At 37.8% G+C, this 6,389-nt stretch overlaps 5 non-coding genes across 5 annotated transcripts; all 5 read left to right on the forward strand.

Moving 5' to 3' along the window:
- Positions 1-427: 427 nt before the first annotated feature.
- TRNAG-GCC lies at positions 428-498 on the forward strand. The gene has a single exon. It is a non-coding gene; the product is annotated as a tRNA-Gly (tRNA).
- Positions 499-1,720: 1,222 nt separating this feature from the next.
- On the forward strand, positions 1,721-1,791 carry TRNAG-GCC. The gene has a single exon. It is a non-coding gene; the product is annotated as a tRNA-Gly (tRNA).
- Positions 1,792-2,268: 477 nt separating this feature from the next.
- TRNAG-GCC lies at positions 2,269-2,339 on the forward strand. The gene has a single exon. It is a non-coding gene; the product is annotated as a tRNA-Gly (tRNA).
- Positions 2,340-3,903: 1,564 nt separating this feature from the next.
- TRNAG-GCC lies at positions 3,904-3,974 on the forward strand. The gene has a single exon. It is a non-coding gene; the product is annotated as a tRNA-Gly (tRNA).
- A 1,284-nt stretch (positions 3,975-5,258) lies between these two features.
- On the forward strand, positions 5,259-5,329 carry TRNAG-GCC. Its single transcript has one exon. It is a non-coding gene; the product is annotated as a tRNA-Gly (tRNA).
- The last annotated feature ends 1,060 nt before the right edge of the window (positions 5,330-6,389 follow it).

The raw sequence follows: 6,389 nt of genomic DNA on the forward strand, positions 1-6,389 counted from the left end.
GGTTTGTCACTATATCATTTAAATTTATAAATTTCCCGAGTAGCACTATCGAGCTTTTTTTTTTTTATTTCGAGAGTTGAAACTAAAAGTTGAGGGCTTCAGAAGAGCTGTAGGACCAAAATACGAGTACGTTTTTTATTGGCCCAAAGGTACATGCGCTAGTGGTCAAGTGGTAGAATAGTATCATACCACGATACAGTCCCAGTTCGATTCTCGACTAGTGCATCTTGAAGATTACCTATGATGATATTAGTGCAAAATGTTCAAACTTCGGTTTGTTACAATCTATCATTTACATTTATAGATTTCGCGAGTAGTCCTATGGAGCTTTCATTTTTAAATCGAGAGGTGAAACTAAAAGTTGAGGGCTTCAGAAGAACTGCAGTACGAAATTTCGAGTAAATTATGGACAGACCTAAAGTTGGTTGCACCAGTGGTCTAGTGGTAGAATAGTACCCTGCCACGGTACAGACCCGAGTTCGATTCTCGGCTGGTGCATCTTGAAGAGATGCTATGATGATATTATTGCATACTTTTCGAATTTCTTGGGTTTGTCACTATATCATTTAAATTTATAAATTTCCCGAGTAGCACTATCGAGCTTTTTTTTTTTTATATCGAGAGTTGAAACTAAAAGTTGAGGGCTTCAGAAGAGCTGTAGGACCAAAATACGAGTACGTTTTTTATTGGCCCAAAGGTACATGCGCTAGTGGTCAAGTGGTAGAATAGTATCATACCACGATACAGTCCCAGTTCAATTCTCGACTAGTGCATCTTGAAGATTACCTATGATTATATTAGTGCAAAATGTTCAAACTTCGGTTTGTTACAATCTATCATTTACATTTATAGATTTCACGCGTAGCACTATGGAGCCTTCTTTTTGAAATCGAGAGGTGAAACTAAAACTTGAGGGCTTCAGAAGAACTACAGTTCCAAATTACGAGTATGTTTTTTATTGGCCCAAAGGTACATGCACTATTGGTCTAGTGGTAGAATAGTATCATACCACGATACAGTCCCAGTTCGATTCTCGACTAGTGCATCTTGAAGATTACCTATGATGATATTAGTGCAAAATGTTCAAACTTCGGTTTGTTACAATCTATCATTTACATTTATAGATTTCACGCGTAGCACTATGGAGCCTTCTTTTTGAAATCGAGAGGTGAAACTAAAAGTTGAGGGCTTCAGAAGAACTACAGTTCAAAAATACGAGTATGTTTTTTATTCGCCCAAAGGTACATGCACTAGTGGTCTAGTGGTAGAATAGTACCGTTCAACGATACAGTCTCAGTTCGATTCTCGACTGGTGCATCTTGAAGATTACCTATGAATAGTACCGTTCAACGATACAGTCTCAGTTCGATTCTCGACTGGTGCATCTTGAAGATTACCTATGATGATATTAGTGCAAAATGTTCAAACTTCGGTTTTTCTCGACTGGTGCATCTTGAAGATTACCTATGATGATATTAGTGCAAAATGTTCAAACTTCGGTTTTTTACAATCTATCATTTACATTTATAGATTTCGATGATATTAGTGCAAAATGTTCAAACTTCGGTTTTTTACAATCTATCATTTACATTTATAGATTTCGCGAGTAGACCTATGGAGCTTTCATTTTTAAATCGAGAGGTGAAACTAAAAGTTAAGGGCTTCAGAAGAACTGCAGTACGAAATTTCGAGTAAATTATGAACAGACCTAAAGTTGGTTGCACCAGTGGTCTAGTGGTAGAATAGTACCCTGCCACGGTACAGACCCGAGTTCGATTCTCGGCTGGTGCATCTTGAAGAGATGCTATGATGATATTATTGCATACTTTTCGAATTTCTTGGGATTGTCACTATATCATTTAAATTTATAAATTTCCCGAGTAGCACTATCGAGCTTTTTTTTTTTTATATCGAGAGTTGAAACTAAAAGTTGAGGGCTTCAGAAGAGCTGTAGGACCAAAATACGAGTACGTTTTTTATTGGCCCAAAGGTACATGCGCTAGTGGTCAAGTGGTAGAATAGTATCATACCACGATACAGTCCCAGTTCGATTCTCGACTAGTGCATCTTGAAGATTACCTATGATGATATTAGTGCAAAATGTTCAAACTTCGGTTTGTTACAATCTATCATTTACATTTATAGATTTCGCGAGTAGTCCTATGGAGCTTTCATTTTTAAATCGAGAGGTGAAACTAAAAGTTGAGGGCTTCAGAAGAACTGCAGTACGAAATTTCGAGTAAATTATGGACAGACCTAAAGTTGGTTGCACCAGTGGTCTAGTGGTAGAATAGTACCCTGCCACGGTACAGACCCGAGTTCGATTCTCGGCTGGTGCATCTTGAAGAGATGCTATGATGATATTATTGCATACTTTTCGAATTTCTTGGGATTGTCACTATATCATTTAAATTTATAAATTTCCCGAGTAGCACTATCGAGCTTTTTTTTTTTATATCGAGAGTTGAAACTAAAAGTTGAGGGCTTCAGAAGAGCTGTAGGACCAAAATACGAGTACGTTTTTTATTGGCCCAAAGGTACATGCGCTAGTGGTCAAGTGGTAGAATAGTATCATACCACGATACAGTCCCAGTTCGATTCTCGACTAGTGCATCTTGAAGATTACCTATGATGATATTAGTGCAAAATGTTCAAACTTCGGTTTGTTACAATCTATCATTTACATTTATAGATTTCACGCGTAGCACTATGGAGCCTTCTTTTTGAAATCGAGAGGTGAAACTAAAACTTGAGGGCTTCAGAAGAACTACAGTTCCAAAATACGAGTATGTTTTTTATTGGGCCAAAGGTACATGCACTAGTGGTCTAGTGGTAGAATAGTACCGTTCCACGATACAGTCTCAGTTCGATTCTCGACTGGTGCATCTTGAAGATTACCTATGATGATATTAGTGCAAAATGTTCAAACTTCGGTTTGTTACAATCTATCATTTACATTTATAGATTTCACGAGTAGCACTATGGAGCCTTCTTTTTGAAATCGAGAGGTGAAACTAAAACTTGAGGGCTTCAGAAGAACTACAGTTCCAAAATACGAGTATGTTTTTTATTGGGCCAAAGGTACATGCACTAGTGGTCTAGTGGTAGAATAGTACCGTTCCACGATACAGTCTCAGTTCGATTCTCGACTGGTGCATCTTGAAGATTACCTATGATGATATTAGTGCAAAATGTTCAAACTTCGGTTTGTTACAATCTATCATTTACATTTATAGATTTCACGAGTAGCACTATGGAGCCTTCTTTTTGAAATCGAGAGGTGAAACTAAAACTTGAGGGCTTCAGAAGAACTGCAGTTCCAAAATACGAGTATGTTTTTTATTGGGCCAAAGGTACATGCACTAGTGGTCTAGTGGTAGAATAGTACCGTTCCACGATACAGTCTCAGTTCGATTCTCGACTGGTGCATCTTGAAGATTACCTATGATGATATTAGTGCAAAATGTTCAAACTTCGGTTTGTTACAATCTATCATTTACATTTATAGATTTCACACGTAGCACTACAGAGCCATCTTTTTGAAATCGAGAGGTGAAACTAAAACTTGAGGGCTTCAGAAGAACTACAGTTCCAAAATACGAGTATGTTTTTTATTGGCCCAAAGGAACATGCACTAGTGGTCTAGTGGTAGAATAGTACCGTTCCACGATACAGTCTCAGTTCGATTCTCGACTGGTGCATCTTGAAGATTACCTATGATGATATTAGTGCAAAATGTTCAAACTTCGGTTTGTTACAATCTATCATTTACATTTATAGATTTCGCGAGAAGACCTATGGAGCTTTCATTTTTAAATCGAGAGGTGAAACTAAAAGTTGAGGGCTTCAGAAGAACTGCAGTACGAAATTTCGAGTAAATTATGGACAGACCTAACGTTGGTTGCAGCAGTGGTCTAGTGGTAGAATAGTACCCTGCCACGGTACAGACCCGAGTTCGATTCTCGGCTGGTGCATCTTGAAGAGATGCTATGATGATATTATTGCATACTTTTCGAATTTCTTGGGTTTGTCACTATATCATTTAAATTTATAAATTTCCCGAGTAGCACTATCGAGCTTTTTTTTTTTTTTTCGAGAGTTGAAACTAAAAGTTGAGGGCTTCAGAAGAGCTGTAGGACCAAAATACGAGTACGTTTTTTATTGGCCCAAAGGTACATGCGCTAGTGGTCAAGTGGTAGAATAGTATCATACCACGATACAGTCCCAGTTCGATTCTCGACTAGTGCATCTTGAAGATTACCTATGATGATATTAGTGCAAAATGTTCAAACTTCGGTTTGTTACAATCTATCATTTACATTTATAGATTTCACGCGTAGCACTATGGAGCCTTCTTTTTGAAATCGAGAGGTGAAACTAAAACTTGAGGGCTTCAGAAGAACTACAGTTCCAAAATACGAGTATGTTTTTTATTGGGCCAAAGGTACATGCACTAGTGGTCTAGTGGTAGAATAGTACCGTTCCACGATACAGTCTCAGTTCGATTCTCGACTGGTGCATCTTGAAGATTACCTATGATGATATTAGTGCAAAATGTTCAAACTTCGGTTTGTTACAATCTATCATTTACATTTATAGATTTCACGAGTAGCACTATGGAGCCTTCTTTTTGAAATCGAGAGGTGAAACTAAAACTTGAGGGCTTCAGAAGAACTGCAGTTCCAAAATACGAGTATGTTTTTTATTGGGCCAAAGGTACATGCACTAGTGGTCTAGTGGTAGAATAGTACCGTTCCACGATACAGTCTCAGTTCGATTCTCGACTGGTGCATCTTGAAGATTACCTATGATGATATTAGTGCAAAATGTTCAAACTTCGGTTTGTTACAATCTATCATTTACATTTATAGATTTCACGCGTAGCACTATGGAGCCTTCTTTTTGAAATCGAGAGGTGAAACTAAAACTTGAGGGCTTCAGAAGAACTACAGTTACAAAATACGAGTATGTTTTTTATTGGGCCAAAGGTACATGCACTAGTGGTCTAGTGGTAGAATAGTACCGCTCCACGATACAGTCTCAGTTCGATTCTCGACTGGTGCGTCTTGAAGATTACCTATGATGACAAAATGTTCAAACTTCGGTTTGTTACAATCTATCATTTACATTTATAGATTTCGCGAGTAGTCCTATGGAGCTTTCATTTTTAAATCGAGAGGTGAAACTAAAAGTTGAGGGCTTCAGAAGATTTGCAGTACGAAATTTCGAGTAAATTATGGACAGACCTAAAGTTGGTTGCACCAGTGGTCTAGTGGTAGAATAGTACCCTGCCACGGTACAGACCCGAGTTCGATTCTCGGTTGGTGCATCTTGAAGAGATTCTATGATGATATTATTGCATACTTTTCGAATTTCTAAGGTTTGTCACTATATCATTTAAATTTATAAATTTCCCGAGTAGCACTATCGAGCTTTTTTTTTTTTTATATCGAGAGTTGAAACTAAAAGTTGAGGGCTTCAGAAGAGCTGTAGGACCAAAATACGAGTACGTTTTTTATTGGCCAACAGGTACATGCGCTAGTGGTCAAGTGGTAGAAAAGTATCATACCAAGATACAGTCCCAGATCGATTCTCGACTAATGCATCTTGAAGATTACCTATGATGATATTAGTGCAAAATGTTCAAACTTCGGTTTGTTACAATCTATCATTTACATTTATAGATTTCACGCGTAGCACTATGGAGCCTTCTTTTTGAAATCGAGAGGTGAAACTAAAACTTGAGGGCTTCAGAAGAACTACAGTTCCAAAATACGAGTATGTTTTTTATTGGGCCAAAGGTACATGCACTAGTGGTCTAGTGGTAGAATAGTACCGTTCCACGATACAGTCTCAGTTCGATTCTCGACTGGTGCATCTTGAAGATTACCTATGATGATATTAGTGCAAAATGTTCAAACTTCGGTTTGTTACAATCTATCATTTACATTTATAGATTTCACGCGTAGCACTATGGAGCCTTCTTTTTGAAATCTAGAGGTGAAACTAAAACTTGAGGGCTTCAGAAGAGCTGTAGGACCAAAATACGAGTACGTTTTTTATTGGCCCAAAGGTACATGCGCTAGTGGTCAAGTGGTAGAATAGTATCATACCACGATACAGTCCCAGTTCGATTCTCGACTAGTGCATCTTGAAGATTACCAATGATGATATTAGTGCAAAATGTTCAAACTTTGGTTTGTTACAATCTATCATTTACATTTATAGATTTCACGCGTAGCACTATGGAGCCTTTTTTTTAAAATCGAGAGGTGAAACTAAAAGTTGAGGGCTTCAGAAGAACTACAGTTCCAAAATACGAGTATGTTTTTTATTGGCCCAAAGGTACATGCACTAGTGGTCTAGTGGTAGAATAGTACCGTTCCACG

Source organism: Cucurbita maxima, unplaced genomic scaffold (genome assembly GCF_002738345.1).
Source record: "Cucurbita maxima cultivar Rimu unplaced genomic scaffold, Cmax_1.0 Cma_Scf01097, whole genome shotgun sequence".
NCBI lineage: Eukaryota > Viridiplantae > Streptophyta > Magnoliopsida > Cucurbitales > Cucurbitaceae > Cucurbita > Cucurbita maxima.